This window comes from Nomascus leucogenys, chromosome 2 (assembly GCF_006542625.1).
Source record: "Nomascus leucogenys isolate Asia chromosome 2, Asia_NLE_v1, whole genome shotgun sequence".
NCBI lineage: Eukaryota > Metazoa > Chordata > Mammalia > Primates > Hylobatidae > Nomascus > Nomascus leucogenys.
In genome coordinates, this window is record NC_044382.1 from 20,537,923 (window position 1) to 20,558,167 (window position 20,245).

Genomic DNA, 20,245 nt, shown 5'->3' on the forward strand with positions numbered 1-20,245 from the left:
ATAACAATCCAAGATTATTCTCCTTAAAAAAAAATGAAAATGTATGTCAAATAAAAAAAGACCTAAAGTAGCTGAATCTTGTACCCATTGAAGGAGCTGATTTACATAGATAGCATTTAACATTCCATCATCATTATCCTATCAGTCTCCTGTCTAATGTACAAGCTAAAGACGTTCAATGTGCTTAGAGGTTAAAAAAAAAAAAAAAAAAAAAAAAAACACATACCCTACACCCACCAGCCAAAATGGTGGTAAATGACAAAGAGGAAAAAGGAAAAAAGAAGAAAAAAAATAATTTTAGGCAGACAGATGAATATCAACTGGAATGAGAAAAAGACTCTCTCCCCCCTCCCTTCTACACCAATATAGTAACCTAAAAGGTTGAATAAAAGAAAACTAAATATTTAAGAGTAAAATGTGGTTATCAAATGGGGAGAAGGGAAAAAAAGGGAGACAGCATTATGATAATAGTTGAGTCTGCCACTGCTAGAGGAAGCAGCTTCGAGCATGCCCGCCTTGAATTAAATGGAAGGCAAATTTAAATGAAACACAGTTTGTCCTTTAGAGTTGAGTGTCTGAATATTTTTAGATTTTTTTTTAATGTAAACGAATTTACTTCTGATGAGAAGAGCCAGGAGGAACACCCCGCAGAGATTATACATAGTGTGGGTACAAATGGAGGGAGGAAACAGAGGGTCACTATTTGTATATCCTCCATGTCTTGACAGCAACTTCTTGACCAGGTATGTGGCTGTGGCCTTGCACATCTTAAGGTCCCTTTAGTGCCTGTGCCAGCATATCAAGAAGACCAGAAGGATAAGAGGCAAAATGAAGCCTTGGCAGTTGTAAAGCCATCCGCCCATCAACCTAAGCACTAAGTAGTTCTGAACTGTACCAAGACTAGCAGAGGAAAGCCATAGCTTTCTAAAGTGTGTGACCAGGGTGGGTATGGAAAGGTGCCCTTCATGTCAGTAGAAAGAGAGGTAAGCAGAGGCAAAGGGAGAAGAAAAAGAGAAACAACAGGGAAGGAGAAGAAAGAGCAGGGAAGTGGGCAAAGAAAGATGGAAATGATGATAGAGAAAATGGGAATGAGATGGAGAAAAGATTAGTCAAGGAAAATGAAATTATCTCAGCCTCCATGCACCTGGTTTCTTACTATGAATGCCTAAGCTGAGACCCAGACTTTCAACAGTTACTCCAAACACACGCTCTGCTAGTCCCCAGCTCATGACCAGCAACAGTCATCCCTAATGCCACCCTCTCCTCTTTACTGCCAAGCCCAAGTGCACATCAGAGTCCTTTCAAACACAGCATTCCTGGCAGTGCCTGCTAGTAAAGGGGACTCTGCCTGTAATATATTACCGCCAGTCCTAGAGATTTTTCTCGGACTCCCTCAGATGCAGATGGTATCTCCTGTAGCAACCATCCACTCAACAGCAGGTCTTGCTCATGTCTGGGATTTTTTCCTAGCAACAGCAAATTTTATTTACAAGAAAAAGGGACAAAAGTCAATTAAATAAAGTGCGATGCCAAGAGAAATATGCAGAAACTCCCCAAAATTGGAGGGAAAAAAAAAAAACCTAACAACCTTGGGCCATGTCTCTTTTTGTCCTACCCCACAAATGTGACAAGACTAAACCAGACAAACTAGGTTCTCTCCGCCGGCAGTCTAGTCTACTAAAGAACAAAGATAAAATAAAGTGACAGCTTTTGAATATTAATAGGGCATATCAGCAAGGGTGAGCAGGAAACAGTCGAAGTCATCCACAAGTTCTAAAATCAGCTCCTAAAAGCCCGAATTCATCTCATCGCTCCCCACTTAAGAATTCCACTTAGAAAATGAATCTTTATTTCAAAAATAAACTTCTGAGATGCCTAGAGATAAAAGCAGAGGAAGAAATACTGACACTCCACAGGACCATTTCTCACTCATCTTCTCCCCCAGGGCCCATCACCATGCCAAGCATATTATAGATGCTCAATAAATGTTTGTGGCAGGAATGATATGAAAAGAAAAAGCGTGTTTTAAAATCAACTTCAGAATGGAAATGGGCTTTGAAAACAGGCTGGTCCCAATCAGAATCATGGAAATTGAAAATAGAGTTTGAGGTAACTGAAATCTACTTCAGACATTACCTGTGCAATATTTGGAGGGTTTTCATTTCTAAACAAAAGCAGAAACAAAGTTTTCTGGGGCACTACATTTCCATCTTTTTTATTCACTCACTCATATATTCAATCGTCCATGCAATAAATTTTACTGGGTGCCTACTATGTGCCATTCGGTATGGAAGGTTCCAAGGCTCTGGTGGAAAAAAAAAAAAAAAAAGCCAAGGACCCAGGACTCACAGAACTTATATTTGCTTCATTTCTTTTCCCCACCCTAAGCCTCACCCTAGACCAATCCATTTACATGCTTGAGCCATTTCAAAATCCTGAATTGCCTCGTTACCACAAGCACTCCCTATTTCCCCAATTCATCTCGCCCACCCACTCTTTATTAATCTATCTAAAAGATTACTGTTATCATGTTGTTCACCTGCTCAAAACCCTCCAGCAGCTCTCTAGTATCAACAACTCAATTTAGGACACATGGCCGGGCACAGTGGCTCACGCTTTTAATCCCAGCACTTTGGGAGGCCAAGTCGGGCGGATCACGAGGTCAGGAGATTGAGACCACGGTGAAACCCCATCTCTACTAAAAATACAAAAAATTAGCTGGGCCTGGTGGCGGGCGCCTGTAGTCCCAGCTACTCGGAGAGGCTGAGGCAGGAGAATGGCGTGAACCCGGGAGGCGGAGCTTGCAGTGGGCAGAGATTGTGCCACTGCACTCCAGCCTGGGCAACAGAGCGAGACTCTGTCTCAAAAAAAAAAAAAAAAAATTTAGGACACATTTCTCAACTTCGTATTAGGCAAAGTACTAGAATTAGAAAACAAATTCCACACTTCTCAGCATAGCACTGAAGGCCATATTAGTTATTGATTACTACAGATCAAGTTACCCCAAAATCTGGCAGCTTAAAACAACAAATGAGTATTATTTTCCAGTGTCTGTAAGTCAGGAATCCAGAAGCTTAGGAATTAAAACAAGGTTGCAGTCAGGTTGTCGGCCAGAGCTGCAGTCATCTGAAGGCTTGACTGAGGATGGATTATCTGCTTCCAAAATGCCACACTCACATGGCTGTTGATAGATGGCTTGGTTTCTCACATGGACATCTCTCTAAAGGGCTTCTTGAGTCTCCACATGGCATACAGCCTGCATCTCCCAAGGTGAGAAACTTTAGAGAGAAAAGGAGGAGGAAGCCACAATGGCTTTAGACTAGTAACTTCCTAGTCTTGGAAATCACACCCAACTCCTTCTGCTATATTCTATTAGAAGTCAGTCACTAAGTCCATCTCATATCATATTCCTTCATCTCTTAAAGGGAATAATATCAAAGAATTTGTGCGACCACAAAACTATCTATAATCATGACAGGAGCGGTGGCTCATGCCTGTGATCCCAGCACTTTGGGAGGCCAAAGCAGGAGGACTAGTCTCTACAAGTCCTCCTGAGTTTGAGAGTTTGAGACCACCTTGGGCAATATAGTGACAAAAATATACAAAAAAAATTAAAAATCAGCTAGGCATGGTGGCATGCACCTGAGGTTCCAGCTACTTATGGAGCTGAGGTGGGAGGATCACTTGAGCCCAGTAGGCTGAGACTGCAGTGAGCCATGACCTACCACTGCACTCCAGCCTGTGTGACAAAGTGAGACTCCATCTCCAGAAAAAGAAGAAAAGAAAAAGAAAACTATTATCAGACTCTAACCCATTGACCTATTTTTACATCTCTAGGCTGGTATTTCTAGCTTAACCTCTTGCACTCTAACCTAGCTGGTTCTCCTGAATAGACTGGACCCATTGTGCTATGGTTTGAATGTGTCCCCTTCAAAAATCCAGGTGTTGGAACTTAATAGCCAATGTGATGGTATTAAGAAGTAGGGCCTTTAAAAGGTGATTAGGCTATGGGGGTTTCTTCCTTATGAATGGGATTAAAGTCTTTAATAAAAGAGACTTCACACAGCGTTCTATTCACCTGCCCTTCTACCTTCCGCCATGTGAGGACAAAGCATTCCTCCCCTCCTGAAAGATACAGCAGCAAGGTGCCATCTTGGAGGCATAGAGCAGCCCTCACCAGACAACAAAACCTGCTGGTGCCTTGGCCTTCCCAGCCTCCAGAAAATAAATTTCTGTTCTTTACAAATACTCAGTCTGTGTTTTCTTATAGTAACACAAACAGACCAAGGTGCACTATCAATACCAACTCTTTCCTCATATTGTTCACGCATTGCCTCCCTCCTCTGTGTTCCAAATCTCACATACCCAGAGAGGTAGCACAGCACAGTGGATAAGATTATGGACACCGGGTTGCCTAGATGCAAATTCCACCTCTACTTTTTGTGAGTTACTTAACCTCCCTTTACCTTGATTTCCTCATTTCCTATAAAATGATGATCATAGTGCCTACTTTATAAGCTTGTTACGACAATTAAATAAATCAATACTGACAAATTACCAAGAATAGGACTTGGCATGTAGTAAGTGCTATTATAATATCTGTTAAATAATATAAACATATATATATATATAACTCTTTTGCATCCAGTTCAAGTTCCATGCTATAGCCCAGTGACTCCTTCACTAACCTCCTACTGCTCTGTGACACATTTTGTAACAACTTCAGTCAAATCTACAAATTTTCACTTAATTATCTCACTTATGGATGTCTTACCTCACTTCGCAATTGTTTCCTGACTGTCTATAAATTCTGTACCCATAAGGCCAAGGAGAGAGTCGATATCAAAGAAAGGAAGAAATTCATTCAAATTAGCTCCCAGAAAAAATAGGGGTCAGGCCATCTCCTCAAACACCAAAGAAACCACACTCATTATTTCCATATGACCCTTTAATATCATAGAGCCAACCCAAGTGAGGCTTTCCCACGAAGTCAGCCTTATGTGGACTCACTTACCCCCAAAAGAGGAACTTATGAAAACACTAAGTGGATTGGGTGGGGATGTCCTGAGACCTGGGGGTGGGGAAGCACTGGGGTGAGCCTTAAAGAGGGGGACCCAGGCACTGCTATAACCTTGGGTAAAGCAAACTTCAATCTTACAGGACTGTTAAAACTTCAAGAGCCTAACATTTCAAAACGGTCACCACCAAATGTTCCTTCTCCATCCAAGACTCGGGCACCATGGAGTTTTAAGTCTCCCCATCTGCACTTTTTCCCAAAGGTGGTGTTTCCCTTCCCCAAAAGTTCACAGCTTCCGGTCAAAGCCAAAATCTGTGTTAGACCATTTTCATAGTTGGAACCTGCAGGGACTCTCCCAGGTGAAAATATAGGCAATAGGAATTCATAGCTATAGAAGGCATCTGGAAAAAAAAGTTCCTACCCCATCACAGAAAAAAGGTTCTAGTGGTCTTGATTTGGCCACTAAGAGACTACATTCATTCACAGAGTCATTTATCCATTTGTTCATTCTTTCATTCCTTTTGCAACGAATCTTTACTAAGCACGTGCTAAGCACATTGAGTGATACCAAGAAGTAGAATATCAGTATCTGGACTTAAAGAATCTTGCCTGGAACAAGTCATTCTGTTAGGCCTCAATTCCTTTGTCTATAAAATAAGGAGGTTGGACAGTCTCTAGTGTTCTTTTCACTTTTTAAAAAAATGCTATTTGTCTGACTCTAATGGTTTCTCTGCTTTGTCAGGCAGGGTTGCTATGAAGATGAAGTTAAAAATGTGCATGAAAGTGCTTTGAAAACTATAAAGCACTGTTCAAAATGTGTGGCATTATCCTCATTGTTGTTGCCACAGCCCAAAAAAATCCCTAGGGAAAAGTTTTCAAAGACCTTCTTGATAACATCCCACTGGGATCCTAAATAGGAAAAGCTCTTCTTCAAGTCTCACTGGGATATCTCCTGCTGCTGGAGAGGTCCGCAGGGTTGCTTCTGTACATGAGCAGCTTTGGAAAAAATGCTTTTCAGAGACTGCAACTGCCTCCGGAAAAAAAAATTTATTATTTGACCTAATTCGGAGGTCTAGTCTAGGTCCAGAAGGAAAACAAGCTGGGATCAATTAGTGACGTCTGCTATGGTCACAGGATGGAGAAGTGATCACTAGCTGATTGATATTTCTGGACTCCTTTTGTAGCTACGATGTATGCGCATCCATTATATACCAGGTATTTTACTAAGGGTTTCCCAAGCATTATCTCATTTATGAGGCAGGTACTAATATTAAACCCATTTTATGGATGAGGAAACTGAGACCCAGAGAAGCTGCCTTGCCCAAGATCTACTATGTTGCAGAGCCAGAATTTAAAACAAGGGCTAAGCGATCCCAAGGCTGTATACTTTATTATGACAATACACTGAACTTTAGCTGGGATCCTAAGACAGCATACAAATAAAAGTAAACCAAAGGATGCTTCTTATGTTTTTCCTAAATAATAGATGAAATTGTTAAACATCAGCTTGAGGTTGGAAGATTGTCGGCAGTCTCTGGCTTAGCACAGGGATTGAGCCTCTAAAGCTACAGCCTGTAAACTTTTTGGATTACACACTCCATTAGTTTTTTTAAAATTGTGTCATCCAATCCAGTATGTAAATATCTTAATGTATTTATTTTTAAATTTCATACATGTATCACAACACTATTAGATACATATTAAAACATATCAAAAAATGAAAACTTTTAATGAGAACTATATATAAATACAAATTCTAATATATCTCCCCAAACTCCAGTGGGATTGTTGTGTTCAATCTCTGAGACACAGCCACTTTCAATAATCCCAAGTGAGAACAATGTGTTTTGCTTATTTTCTTTCCTTCTGTTTCCTCTCTGGGCTCAGCTTCAGGGTTTTTCCTAGGCATAATGTCCAAGAGCGGGACACCCTTCCCTACCTACCTTCAACTCCACCCCTACCTTCATCCCATTCCCAGCCTTATTCCCCAACCCCTGCCCTCCACACCCCACTTCCCCAGGCTCCCAGGCATACCCATACCTTTAGGCTTTTTCATACCCACTACCTAAAGTCCCCCCTTTGAGTCCTTGTCCAGGACTGGCATCTCCTGCTGTGGCTAACGCCCGTGCATTCATTCTTTTGTGCAACCAATGAACAGAACACTAAGCACTTGTTACAGGCAGGACCAAGAATCCAAAGATAAATCAGTCCCAGGCATACACAAGAGGAGGCGAATTAACCCATATATATTAACCAATATGTTGTTAAGTTGAAAGTGATTAGGTCACTAAAAGAGGTGTGGGAGAGATGATTTCCAGCTAGAAGCCTCAGGGGAAGGTGTATGAATAAGGAGGCTGAATTGAGGGCAGGAGCAGAACTCAGAAAGAGCAGGAGATACACCTCAGGCCCAGGGAGTACTGAGGAGCAAAGGCAAAGAGATGGGGGAACTTCCTAAAGAGAACAAAAGATGTGGGCAAAATAATAGTCAACAGGTGAGAGTTGGTACATGGACTGTGCATTCCTGGCAGGGAGAACAACACTTACAATAGAAGTGAAAGATAGAATAGCCACAGTGGCTGCAGCAGGCAGTCTAAGGAGTGTAGAACTTAATAGGGCTGTAGCAACGGGCATGGCCCAAACCCTGCAAAGCTCACAGGGTGAATTGAGTCATTGAGGGAGAGAGTGTGCAGAACAGCCATGATCAGATTCACCTTCTAGAAAGAAGGCTTGGCTGTAGTGTGCAGAGTGCATTGTAGGAAGGCAGATAAGGGAGGTGACAACACCTGGACACTTTCCTCTAGGAGTGGAAGCATTGCCAGATTGTTGACTGGAACATCTTTGCAGGGCAAAATGTCTCTGCTCTAAAGAACATTCCTAGCCTATTCCTCAGTATTCTGAGGCCTTCTGTGACTCCCCTGCAGCCAGGCTGCCACCAGAATTAACCACACATCATGGATTGCAAAAAAAAAAAAAAAAAAAAAAAAAAAGGACAGGGGAACTCCTGGGCCAACCACTGCACTTTCTGCAGGCCAGCCCATCTCTTTACAGCCTGGTAACTTTGGGAAAAGATTTCTAGCCGTTCAGCCCTTTACAGCCTGGGGTGGGCCTCCTCGTGGCAGGACAGATTCTTCTCTTGGTCAATCAAAAACTTGGGAATCAGATTTTCCATTCAGTTCCAAGGGTGCTCTGGCCTGAGCTGACACACTGCCTCTTTAAACACATTATGAAGATTATCAGCAATGTATCAAGGTGTCTTTGCAGAATGGTATAAACTTCGGCTGCACTACTTATTGCCATAAACCACACTTCCAGGTTTTTATTTATATGCGCATTAGTTCAATATGATTGGATCTGTAGGCAGCAGAGGGGATTGGAGTAATTTATATATATATCAATAAAGGTCTCCAGCCAGCCACTGGGTGCTCTAAGGGGAACAGTACTTCCATTTAAAACGCTAGGAACTGGAGAAATTGAAAATAACTCTCTATTTAGAGGCCAAGGATTAAGGCATTTTGCAGGGAAGGTCTCAGCCCAGCCAGGCTATGCTAAAAAGGCTGTTAAAATGTCATTTGGCTGATAGTTAAGCCACAGAATTTACCTTAACCCCTTCGTCTCAATTGGATTTTTTTCTGTGAAGCATGGACTCTTAACAGGAAGACAGAACAGTGTCCACACTGGTGGAAAAGGTGGCAGAGTTCATGGGCATATGTCGGCTTTTGTCTCCTAATGTCTATTTCCACTTTCTACTCAGAGCATCACCTCAGTGAAGTCTTGCACACCCATTGCATGAGGTCTTCATGAGGTGACTGGTCAAGGTTCTTTGCGATCCCAGGCCAAGGAAGGCTCCTTGTACAAGCTGAGCCAATCAGATGCTCTCTCACAAGATTTTGACTATTGACAAAGTGCTGTGAGGATGAAAAATGGTGGAAATTAACTTATCCCAGCAGTGGTACTCTGAAGAGACCCTCTGTTAGTTCCTGCCATCAACTCCAGGGGAGCTGCCATGGCTCTTGATTCTTAAGCTTTTTCTCCCATTTTATGAACCATGAAATAGCCTTCCAATAAGTTCTCCTGCTTAGCTTAGCCAAGGGTTCTGCTGATTGCAACCAAGGAGCCTATGGAAGCAGGATAGCAGGGGCCAGGAGCCTTGCCCATTAGGCTTGGCCCCCTCATGCTGGCTATGTGACCATGGCCAAGGAACCTCTCCACTGTGCGTATCAGTTTCACCTGTTAAATGAAAGTATTGGGAGAGGCCAATGGTTCTCAGATTTCAGGGAGGAGCTAGGGATCTTGTTGAAAACCTAGATTCCGATTTAGTTGTTTTAGGGTGGGGCCCAGGCATCTGCTTTGTAACCAGCAGTGAGGCTGTGCCCACCAAACCTTAAGAGCACATTTTCAAATGACGTCTTCCGGGGCGTCTTCCGGGGCACTTTGTTCTGTTGAGGACCACAGGGATGGCCTCTGGGGGAGGGCAATGTTGAGGTAGATGGCACTCTTGTTTCGACTAGGCAGTCTCCTCTTATGCTTTATATATTGAGGCTCTATATTAAATTTCCTCTGCAGAAAGGGCTCTACCACCGAGAAAAAAAAGTTGAAAACCAGCGGACTGGGGCCACTAGATAATCTCTAAGGAAGCTTACTGTTCTGATTACACACAGTAAGCCTCCTGCATGGCTTCCAAAGAGAAGCAGGTGTCAAAGCCTCTGGGGAACTGACCACCGCATTTATTTTATTTGAGAGGGTGACAGGTGTGAAACAAATCAAGAAAACTAGGTCACGTTCTTGTCTGAAAGTGAAACAAGGGGAAAAAAAATAAAATAAAATTCAAGTACATTCTTGAGATTCAGCTTCAAAGGAAGTAAAACCAACTCTCTAATCCTGAAATCATCCTAACAAACCCAAGAGCAGGCATTGTATTACCCTTGCTGATAATGATGCAGCAGAGGCTCTGAATGACTTTCTCATAGTGACGCAATTAGACAACACAATCCCCTGACCTCTCGACTGCATCCCGAGGCTCCTCCTACGGTGCCTTTTCCTGCCATGGCATTTAGAATACCATAAACAGAGCCAGAGGAGATCCATAAACAGCCCAGTTCTTATTTTTTACTTTAGAGTCCCTATGTGGCTTCATTTATTTTCAAAAGAGCATGTCACATGTTCGTTGGCACCTACACTGCTATAAAATATCTGTTGACATTTGTGGTTTGGGGCTGGGTTGGATTAGTTGCTGTTTCATCCCATTCACCCACTGCATGTAGCAGGAGGCGAAACACACTTCTACCCTGATTCCCCCTCTCGTATCTTCTACCCTCCAGGCCAATCTATATGGATCTTCTGCCGAATGGGAAGATTTAAAAACAGCTACTCCATCTAGTTGTACAACCTTAGCCAGGGCATGTAACCTCTGTCTCTGTTCCCTGGTCCATGTGAAATTGTTGTAAGGATAATGATAAAGAGGAGGAAGTCAACAGTGGCTAACATTTATCGTTCGCTCACAATGAGCCAGACACTGAGCTATGTGACTTTACCTGAATGGTCTCAATCAGTCTTCACACAAGCCTGCAAGGTAGGTATGACTATCATTATCCACATTTTGCAGAAGGAAAACCTGAGGCAAAATGTTGTTGGAACAGTTAAATGTTACATAGCAAATAAGTGGTGGAGTAGGCTTCAGTCTCAGGAAGTCTGACCCCACAGCTAGGCTTTTCATTGCAACACTGTGTTCATTTTACTTCTCTATACTTGGCTGAAAAGTCTGGAGGCCTCTCAGACAGAGGGCTCAGAGGTAGGAGAGTCAGATGTAGATGGTAATTTAGACTAAATGAATGCATAGACAAAACATGGCAAAGAACATCAGCCTAGGTTTGTCCTCACTAGCAGTAGGACCTTGTGCCTCTTGCCCTTCCTGAGGCTGAGTCTTCTTACCAGCAAAATGGGGCAAATTATTCCTATCTTGTAGAGATAGTGTAAAAAATAGATATCTATGCACGACTACCTAACACTCAGTAAATGTAAGTGATATAACATGCGCGGCAGTGTGCTGAAAAGTTAGCTGAAAAGTAAGACATTAGAATTCATGTAAAGTATTATTATATATTGGAGTAACATAGAATTCCTTCCAAGATTATAAAGTCAACCCAGAGTTTTCTTCCATAAGTTAAACTCACAGAGAGCAGAAGTCAAAAGTTTACAGTGTTAAAACAAACAAACGTATTTCCATCACCCTTTCACCCAACTTTTCTGAGTCAAAAGCCTTAAAATTCCTACAATAGGAAATATCTATTACATGACAGGGCATTACATATGAAGAATAACTTAAGTATTACTCCTTGTGGAAACTAATCTTTTTATATTTATCCAGGTAGAATTTTTATTAATACGCTATGTATATCCTTTTAAATATATTTCTATACATACATACACTCAAAAATATTGATTTAATGAGATATTACTCATGTTAAAATTAAAATTTACTTTTTTACTTAAAATATGCCTTAGGCATCATTCTATGCCAGTAAGTGTAAATACACATTATCATTTCAATGTCTTCATAATATTCCACTGTATAAATATATTATTGTTAACCAATCGGAAGTTTAGATGGCTTCCAGTTTTTGCTATTATAAGCAGCACTGCAACAGACATCTCTGTACATCCATCTCTGTATACTTTTCCATTAAGGTCTTAGGATAAATTCCTGGATATGGATTATAATGTCAAAGATACACACATTTAAAACTTTACTGTATGCTTCCAAACTGTTATTCTCCAGAAAGGTAATTTCACTTTGGATTCCCGCTAATTGGTATGAGGGTAGACAGATGTATTATGACTAGCACATGAAGTTGTCATATTTGTAGGTCAAAAACAGTTGAACGTCAGTAAATTCATATAGTTCAGTCTAATAATTCATCCCTAATGTGAGCCAAATAGTGCCTTTCCACTTCAAATACTGTGTTGGCTGTTCAGAAAAGGGCAGTTCACATATTTGCATTGTGTGCCTTTTTAGGTAGAACGGGAGGTGGAAATAGGTAGAATGGGAGGTGGCTTCCCTTTGAAAACGAGTAAGTATTTGAAGAAATTCTACTATCCGATCTGGAAACAACTTGTTCTTGAATAAGATAATACATTGATTTTGAGTCACTTGATGGCCAAGAATGAGTTGTTTATCTACCATTGATATGGTATGGCTGTGTCCCCACCCAAATCTCATCTTGAATTGTAGCTCCCATATTTCCCAGGTGTTGTGGAAGAGACCCAGTGGGAGATAATTTAATCATGGAGGCAGTTTGCCCCATACTGTCCTCGTGGTAGTGAATAAGTCTCAGGAGATCTGATGGTTTTATAAGGGGAACCCTTTTCACTTTGTTCTTATTCTCTCTCTTCCCTGCCAACACCATGTAAGATGTGACTTGCTCCTTCTTGCCTTCCACCATGATTGTGAGGCCTCCCCAGCCATGTGGAACTGTCAGTCAATTAAACCGCTTTCCTTTATAATTACCCAGTCTCAGGTATGTCTTTATCAGCAGTGTGAAAATGAACTAATACAACCATCCTTCCTTGTCAAGGGATAAATCTAATAAAACTGAAAGGAAATTGGTGTTCATTGTCACTAGTCCTTGAGACCATCTCCCAAAACATGAACTAAACCTAGAGGAATGTCAGAGCTGAAAGCACCTATGGCCACCTCACCATTCCTGGATTGTGTTCCAGGGAGCACTAGTCCTACAAACGCTCTGAGATCACATACACTGAGGGAATAGGACATCCAGGAGCCTCCTTTTGGTGAGTCACAATGCACTGAAACAATCAATGCTCTGAGAAGTTCTGCAGTAAAGGAACCTGCTACTTGTGTTGAACTCTGCTTTTCTCACACTTGTTGGACCACAAATGCCTTTGACCACATAACATTTATTACCATACAGTGGAACAGATTTTCAAAAATTCCAAATATCTCACTTTATTAGAGAAGAACCTGAACTGTCAAGGTTACAAAGGCACCAAGATTAGAAGTATTCTCTCACGCCATCAAACAGGTATTTATTGAGTGCTTGATATACGCCAAAATCTGTGCCAGACACTGACAAATTTGGTGAACATGACATAATCCTTGACCTCAATGAGATTATGATCTAGTGGGAGTAAAAGACAAATTAACAGGCAGCTTCAATTTAACATAATTTTTAATCTAGAACTTAGTGCTTAGTGTGATTATTGAGTACTTCAAATGTGACTTGTGACACTGATGAACTGAATTTTTAAATTTAACTTTAATTCATTAATATTTAAACTTAAAAATTCTAACAGTGTATTTTTCTACTAAATGTAGCTTTGTTGTTTTATGAAGACTATATATTTCACTGTAATTACTGAAAATTAAGCATCTCAATTGAGATGAACTGTAAGTATAAAACACAAACCAGATTTCAGAGACCTTGTTAAAAAACAATGTAAAATATCTCACTCACAGTTTTTGTATGATTTGATTATATATTGAAATGTTTGTATTGTGGACATATGGGTTAAATAACATAGATTATTAAGATTAATTTTGCCTGTCCCTTAATTTTTTATAACATGGCCACTAGAAGATTTAAAATTACATATGCAGTTCATTAGATTCCTTTTGGACAGAACAGATCTGAAAGAGTTAGCATGTCAAGAAGCACATAGGAGGTGCCTAACCAAGATCTGGGCAAAGCCTCCCAGTAGGAGATGATTTTTAATGATGAGACCTGTAGGAGGAAAAGGAAAGAGCCAGGAGAAGAGAGGAAAGAAGAGTGTTCCTGAGGGAAGGAGCAGTTGTGCAAAGGCCCTGAGGTTGAAGAGGGCAGGGCTCCTGATTCCAGATCCCCATCATTTCCAGTACACCACATCTCCTGCGCTCCAGGCCACGAAATGCTCCTCCCACAGATCACTGCTTCTAAAACCACTAGAGGCTCTTTATTTAAAGTGAAAACTGCACGTAGACATGTGCTTGGAAAAGAGCACTTTGTTCATATTTCACATAGATTTAAGCTACATGTAGACTCCGCTCTTGCATAGGTTATTGATTTATTCAAAATATGTGACAATTTCTATTCCTCAAAGGAATCTTCTTTATAGGAAATATCTCCCACCAGAGCAAACATCATATTACTCCCAGTAAGTATAACCGTAAGTGGCTCCTGAGGGCTCACAGCTAGTCTAGAGCAGGGGCAGGGAGGGAGCTCCGCTGCAAAGAACGAGTGCAAAGTGAGACACCAGGAGGCAGTCTAGCACAATGTTAATAGCTCGGGTTCCGATGGATCTACCACTGACCTGCTGTGTGACACCACAGAAATCTCCTAACCTCTCTGGGGCCTTGGTTTCCTCATTTGCAAAGGGGGAAAAGAGCAGCATCAACTGAAGGGTTGCTCAGCCTCACCACTACTGACGTTCAGGCCAGACAATTCACCACTGTATATGCCCGCCTGTGTGCTGCAGGATGTTTAGCAGCATCCCCAGCCTCTACCCACTAGATGCTGGTAGCACCGCCCCACTCAGGCTGTAACAACCAAAACCATGTCCGGACACTGCCAAATGTCTCCCAGCACACTTCCAGTTGAAAACCACTGATCTACTGCAGGAGTCCTTGGGAGGATTCAATGGATTCCCGCATGAGAAGCGGTGGTACAGTGCTGAAACCTAGCAAGTGTTCACAAAAGGTTTGCTAAATAAATCCACAAAATAAAAGGAGGAGAAGCTGCTGCAACAATGACAATGGCACTTAGCAGACTGCCATTTTGTGAATTTAACTAGCCATCACTTTAGCCCAAGAACCTCCATCTATCCCCCCTTTCCTCCCGCCAAAAGAAGCCAGGGCCTGGGTCTCCCGAGTAATGTGGGCAGAAAGTCCCTGCAAATGGGACATGACTGCCTCGATGGATTTAATGGTGCTTTTTAAATGTGGATAATTATAGGGCCTCTTCTAAGCAAGTGCACCAGTGGGGGGAGGCTGCGGGCTCTGGGGCACTGTCGGCCCGCATAGCTCAGCTCCGTCGAGCTGATGGTAATGTTATTAAATGTGCTCTCTCCTTTTATTAGGCATCTTAATAACCTCTAAGTTGCACCCAGGAGAGTTGGTGCAGAAAAGGAATTCTGGCCAACCTAATTTGTATTTGAGAATACCCCATAGGCCAACGGAACAAGATTCAGATGAATTTCACAGGCAGCTGAGGGCTACACAAGGCAAGTGTTTCCAAATTGTACTCGATTATTGAATGCAAAACGCCTGTCCCTCTGCCTTCCCCATCCCCATTCTTTGCCCTCCTTTTCTGCCAGTGCCCCTGCATCCCCTCAATGTGCATTTGCAGCCACACTCCAGCCACTGGCTAATAAAGAGAACTTAACCTGGGTGCTCCCTGTCAACAGGAAAATAATGATGTGAACTCATACTTATCAGCTATTTGATACCCTGAGCCAGACCCCAATATATTCCTCACAACACCCCAAAAGGTGAGTCCCCATTTTATAGTGGAGGAAACCATGGTTTGCATCTTGCCAGAAAAAAAAAAAAATATATATATATATAATTCTCTATTTATATAGATAGATAGATAGATATAGAGAGAGAGACAGACAGAGAAAGAGAGAGAGAGAGAGAGATAATTACAGAGCATAGATCTAAACCCACTACCCTCTGACTCCCTACCTGGTGCTTGTCACCACTGCTGACATTTCTCAATAATTGGGTGGTGGCAAGGAGTAAGTTCATGTATTCATTCACCACGCACGGGTGACTGTATGTTCCAGACCTGGATGGAACGCTGGGAAAAGATGCTGCCCCGCCCTCAGAGAATTCATAATGGAAATTATACACCATGGAAAGAACATCTAAAAGGAATCAGAAAAACAGAGTAGCAACTCACATGCGTTCAACATTTAGTGAGAGCCTACAGTATACCAGGCAGTGTTCTAGCTACTAGCAACATTGCTACAGACACAAACAAAAGGAATAGGCTTAACATACATTCCAGGTACAGAATAAACAGAATCTGGCAGCCCTGACTGAAAGGGAAAGGGAAAGGCACAGGGTAAAACTGAAGGAGACTCAGAAGCGCCTAGTCCAGGACACTGAGGATGTCCCAGCCATTAGCTGAGGTTGAAGGCTGGGATTTGGGAAAGAGGATAGCGAATTTGTTGTTAGAGGTGTCATAAGACATTGTATGAGCTTCCTATTGCTGCTGTAACAAATTACTACAAACATATGGCTTTACACAACTCAAATTTGCTTTCTCACAGCTCTGGAGATGAGAAGTCCAAAATGAGTCTTAAGAGGATAAAATCAAAGTATTGGCAGGGCTAGTTCCTTCTGAAGGTTCCATGGGAGAATCCATTCCTTGCCTGTTCCAGATTCTAGAGGCTGCAGGCATTTCTGGGCTTGGACTGCATCACTCCAGCCTCTGCTTCCATCATCACGTAGTTATTTTCTGTCCCTAACACCTCTTGTGTCTTTCTTACAAGGATATTTGTGATTACATCAGTCCTGCCCAGTTAAGCCTGGATAATTTTCCTCATCTCAAGATCTTTAACACAATCATCTCTGCAAAGTACTTTTTGCCGTATAAGGTAACATTCACAGCTTCCAGGAATTAAGACATGGACATATTTGGGGGAGTCATTATTCAGCCTACCATAGACATCCAGAAAGAGATGTTCTATAGGCAGTGGAAAATGTAAATCTAGGCCGAGTGTGGTGGCTCACGCCTGTAATCCCAGCACTTTGGGAGGCCAAAGTGGGTGGATTGCTTGAGGTCAGGAGTTCGAGACCAGCCTGGCCAACATGGTGAAACCCCATCTCTACTAAAAATTTTTAAAAACTTAAAAATTAGCCAGGCATGATTGCAGACACCTGTAATCCCTGCTACTCGGGAGGCTGAGGCAGGAGAACTGCTTGAACCCGGGAGGTGGAGGTTGCAGTGAGCCAAGATTGCACCACTGCACTCCAGCCTGAGTGACAGAGCAAGACTCTGTCAAAAAAAAAAAAAACAAGAAAGAAAGAAAATGTAAATCTAGAACTTGGTGGAAATGACATTTGTAAGTCAGTGAGTGAATTGAATTCATGAGTTCAATTCACTCATTCATTCAACCATTCAATAATTGTTTATTAAGCAGTTAATATGTGCCAAGAAGATAATTGCACCAAAGCAGTTGATTTGGTATCATGGTCATAGCTCATAGTTGATGGGAGTTGATGTAAAAAGAGGGCATAGAGAGTGAAAAGCAGAAGGCTGAACCCAGCAGTATGGGGAAACTATGAGGAGCAGACAGGAAAAGAGGAACCAATGTGAACTTGTCCAGGTTAAGACTAACACCATTTGTACAGTTTTATTTGTCATTGTGGGTGACTACAGGTCATGGAGCATGTGATTTCAAAATATGCTTTGTCTGGGGCAGGTTGGGGAGGTCTTTCAACTAAATTATTCTTGAGCTACAGCATCTCTGGAGGGTCTGTTCTCCAGCCCATAACCACCAGTAGAGACTGTGGTTCTGGCCGGTTCTTTTTCTTGCTTTTTCTTAGCCAAGTGCAGTCATTAAGTACTTCATATCCAGTCACTACAGCCCAACCTCTTGGCTTCCCCAGTAATGGAGGCAGCAAGAATTTAATCCACGGCAGCATCAGGTGCAGAAAGATGATACTGAATATTTCATTCCTGAGATGATGGGAACTGGAAGCCCCTGGAGATGATCTGACTGAATCTTGCAAGTGAGCCCTTCCGGGAATCCACTGGGTAACCGTGCTATTGGCAGTAATGACTGCCACTTGGGCCTCAGCTTCCCAATGGGAGGGGAAGCTGCATTAATGTGCAACAGTGCTAAAAGGCCAGCTCAAACTCTGCTTCTAGGAAATTAGGGTTTGTTTTAAAAATCTTGCTTTCAGAGGCTTCCTGTCACCTCTTTGGATCCAAAAGATATTTGTTGCTAATTCACCCCCACAACCCCAACTTTATTATTATTATTATTATTATTTTTCAGAAAGAGCCACATGAAAGGAGAACAAACAGGTCTAGCAAAGAGAAGTCATTTAAGGTACATTTCTTCTCTTCAGGAAATTACCTGCTTTGGCTTACATCTTTAACTCCTCTCAGTCTTTAATAGCTAACACAAGAAGACGGTAAGTGTTAAAATGGACAGGAGAAAAACAGATGCATTATTAGGGTGGGAAATCGCATAGATTGTGTTGGTAAGTAAATACCATTTGTTAAACGCTGAAGTACTAAAATGAAAAAAGAGACTATTTTTCCTTAAAAAAATTAAGTGTTTTGAAAAACTGGATTAGATTTTTTTATTACTCTTCACAAAATTGAAAACAGATGGTATGCGCTACAGACTTAAGAAAACACAGCAAAAGTGGAAAAAGGTCAGCTTCAGTGTAACTTGGAGGTGAGAGGACCTGAAACCTGACCCCTTGGCCATGAAGACCCCTATTCAGATCTGATTTGTGACGCTGGCTCACAGTTGCATACCCTGAAGGGGTTGGGGTGTGACCTGGAAGTCGGCGACTAGACAGCAGAGAGCTGGGCCCCTACAGGTATTTCGATGTGCCCACTTCACCTCTCCACACTAATCCTGTGCATCCTTCCAAAGAAAGTTCCTACAGTAAGCTCTCCTATCCAGCCCACAGAGTCATCTGCCTGCTCTGAACTCCCTCCTTGCTAACTGGACCACCAATGTGTCACATATCCTGCCTTCTCAGAGTGGGAGCTCCTTGACGGACAGTTGAGTGGCAGCCATTCAGAGCATACATAGTCCCCTTTCCTGACTCCCAAATTATTTCTTGCTTCATAGATGAGCCTGAGGTTGGTTTATTTGCCTATAGAGAGTGTTTGTACATCTTTGTATCCCATGGAGTAGTAAATGAACTAGAGGAGGTATGAAAGATGACTTTAGGAAGTAGTACAGATATTTTCTAAAGAGAAAACAGTAAAAAATAGCAAACATTACTATTTATTATATAGAAAAGATTTTCTATTTACTAGCAAAGTTGTTATTTTAATGTATTCTAAATATATATATATATATATACACAAAAACTCTCAAAATATCCCTATTAAGTCTGGGTGCAGTGGTTCATGCCTGTAATCCCAGCACTTTGGGAGGCCAAGGCAGGAGGATCACTTGAGGCCAGGAGTTCAAGACCAGCATGGCCAACATGGTGAAACCCCATTTCTACTAAAAATAAAAATAAAAAAAATTAGCTGGGCATGGTGGTACATGCCTATAATCCCAGCTACTCGGGAGGCTGAGGTAGAAGAATTGCTTGAACCCAGGAGGTGGAGGTTGCAGTGAGCCAAGATCACGCCACTGCACTCCAGCCTGGGTGACAGAGCAAGACTCCATCTCAAAAAAAAAAAAAAAAAAAAGACTATTGAATATCAACATACTTTAGTTTTCAAAAGTTAATTAATATAGAAAAATATTAAAAGTTTACATGGAATTTAGATATGGTAAAAAAAAAATCATAAAGACCATGTGCAAGGACTGAAGTGTTAGAAAATGCTGCCCTGAATAATGAAGACTTCCTTTATTATCCAGTAAATATTGTCATTTGAGTATATCTCAAACTCTATTTTTGGCTTATTATCATCATTGTGGTTTTGCTTTGTTTTTATCGCTAGAAAACCCCAAGAAGAGTATTTTTTGACAGAAGAAGAAAATGGAAGCTTTCATGGCAATGGCATTTTATTGCCTTGATAGTCAAGGCAACCAGCTCTGGAGTAAGAACAGACTTCTGTCTGATACTGCTCTTTTCTAGTAGAATGACTTATAAATGTAAATAATTACCTACTCAATACCTCAGTATTCCTAACCGCAACATGGAACTGTTATGAGGAAGAGATGAAATGACACATGCAAAGTGCAGCTTCGTGCCTGGCACAGAGAAAGAGTCCAATAAATAGCAGCTATTGCAATTAATAATAGTAGTAGCATCAACAGTAACAATAAAAACTGACATTTATAAAGAAATTCACGTCTATTAATGGGCTTTAGCTAAGCATTAGAATTTATCCAACCTGCCTACTGGGTGCCAAGTACTGTACAAGACCCAGGTATTCAACTATAGAATGAGAAATGCATGACTGCAAGGTAGGCAGGAAAATAAACTCTGAAATTAAGTCACCCATTTTCAAATCTAAGCTTTGCTATTTCTTCTAATGCTGTGGCCTTGAGCAAGTGACTTGCCTTTCCATGCCTCAGTTTTCT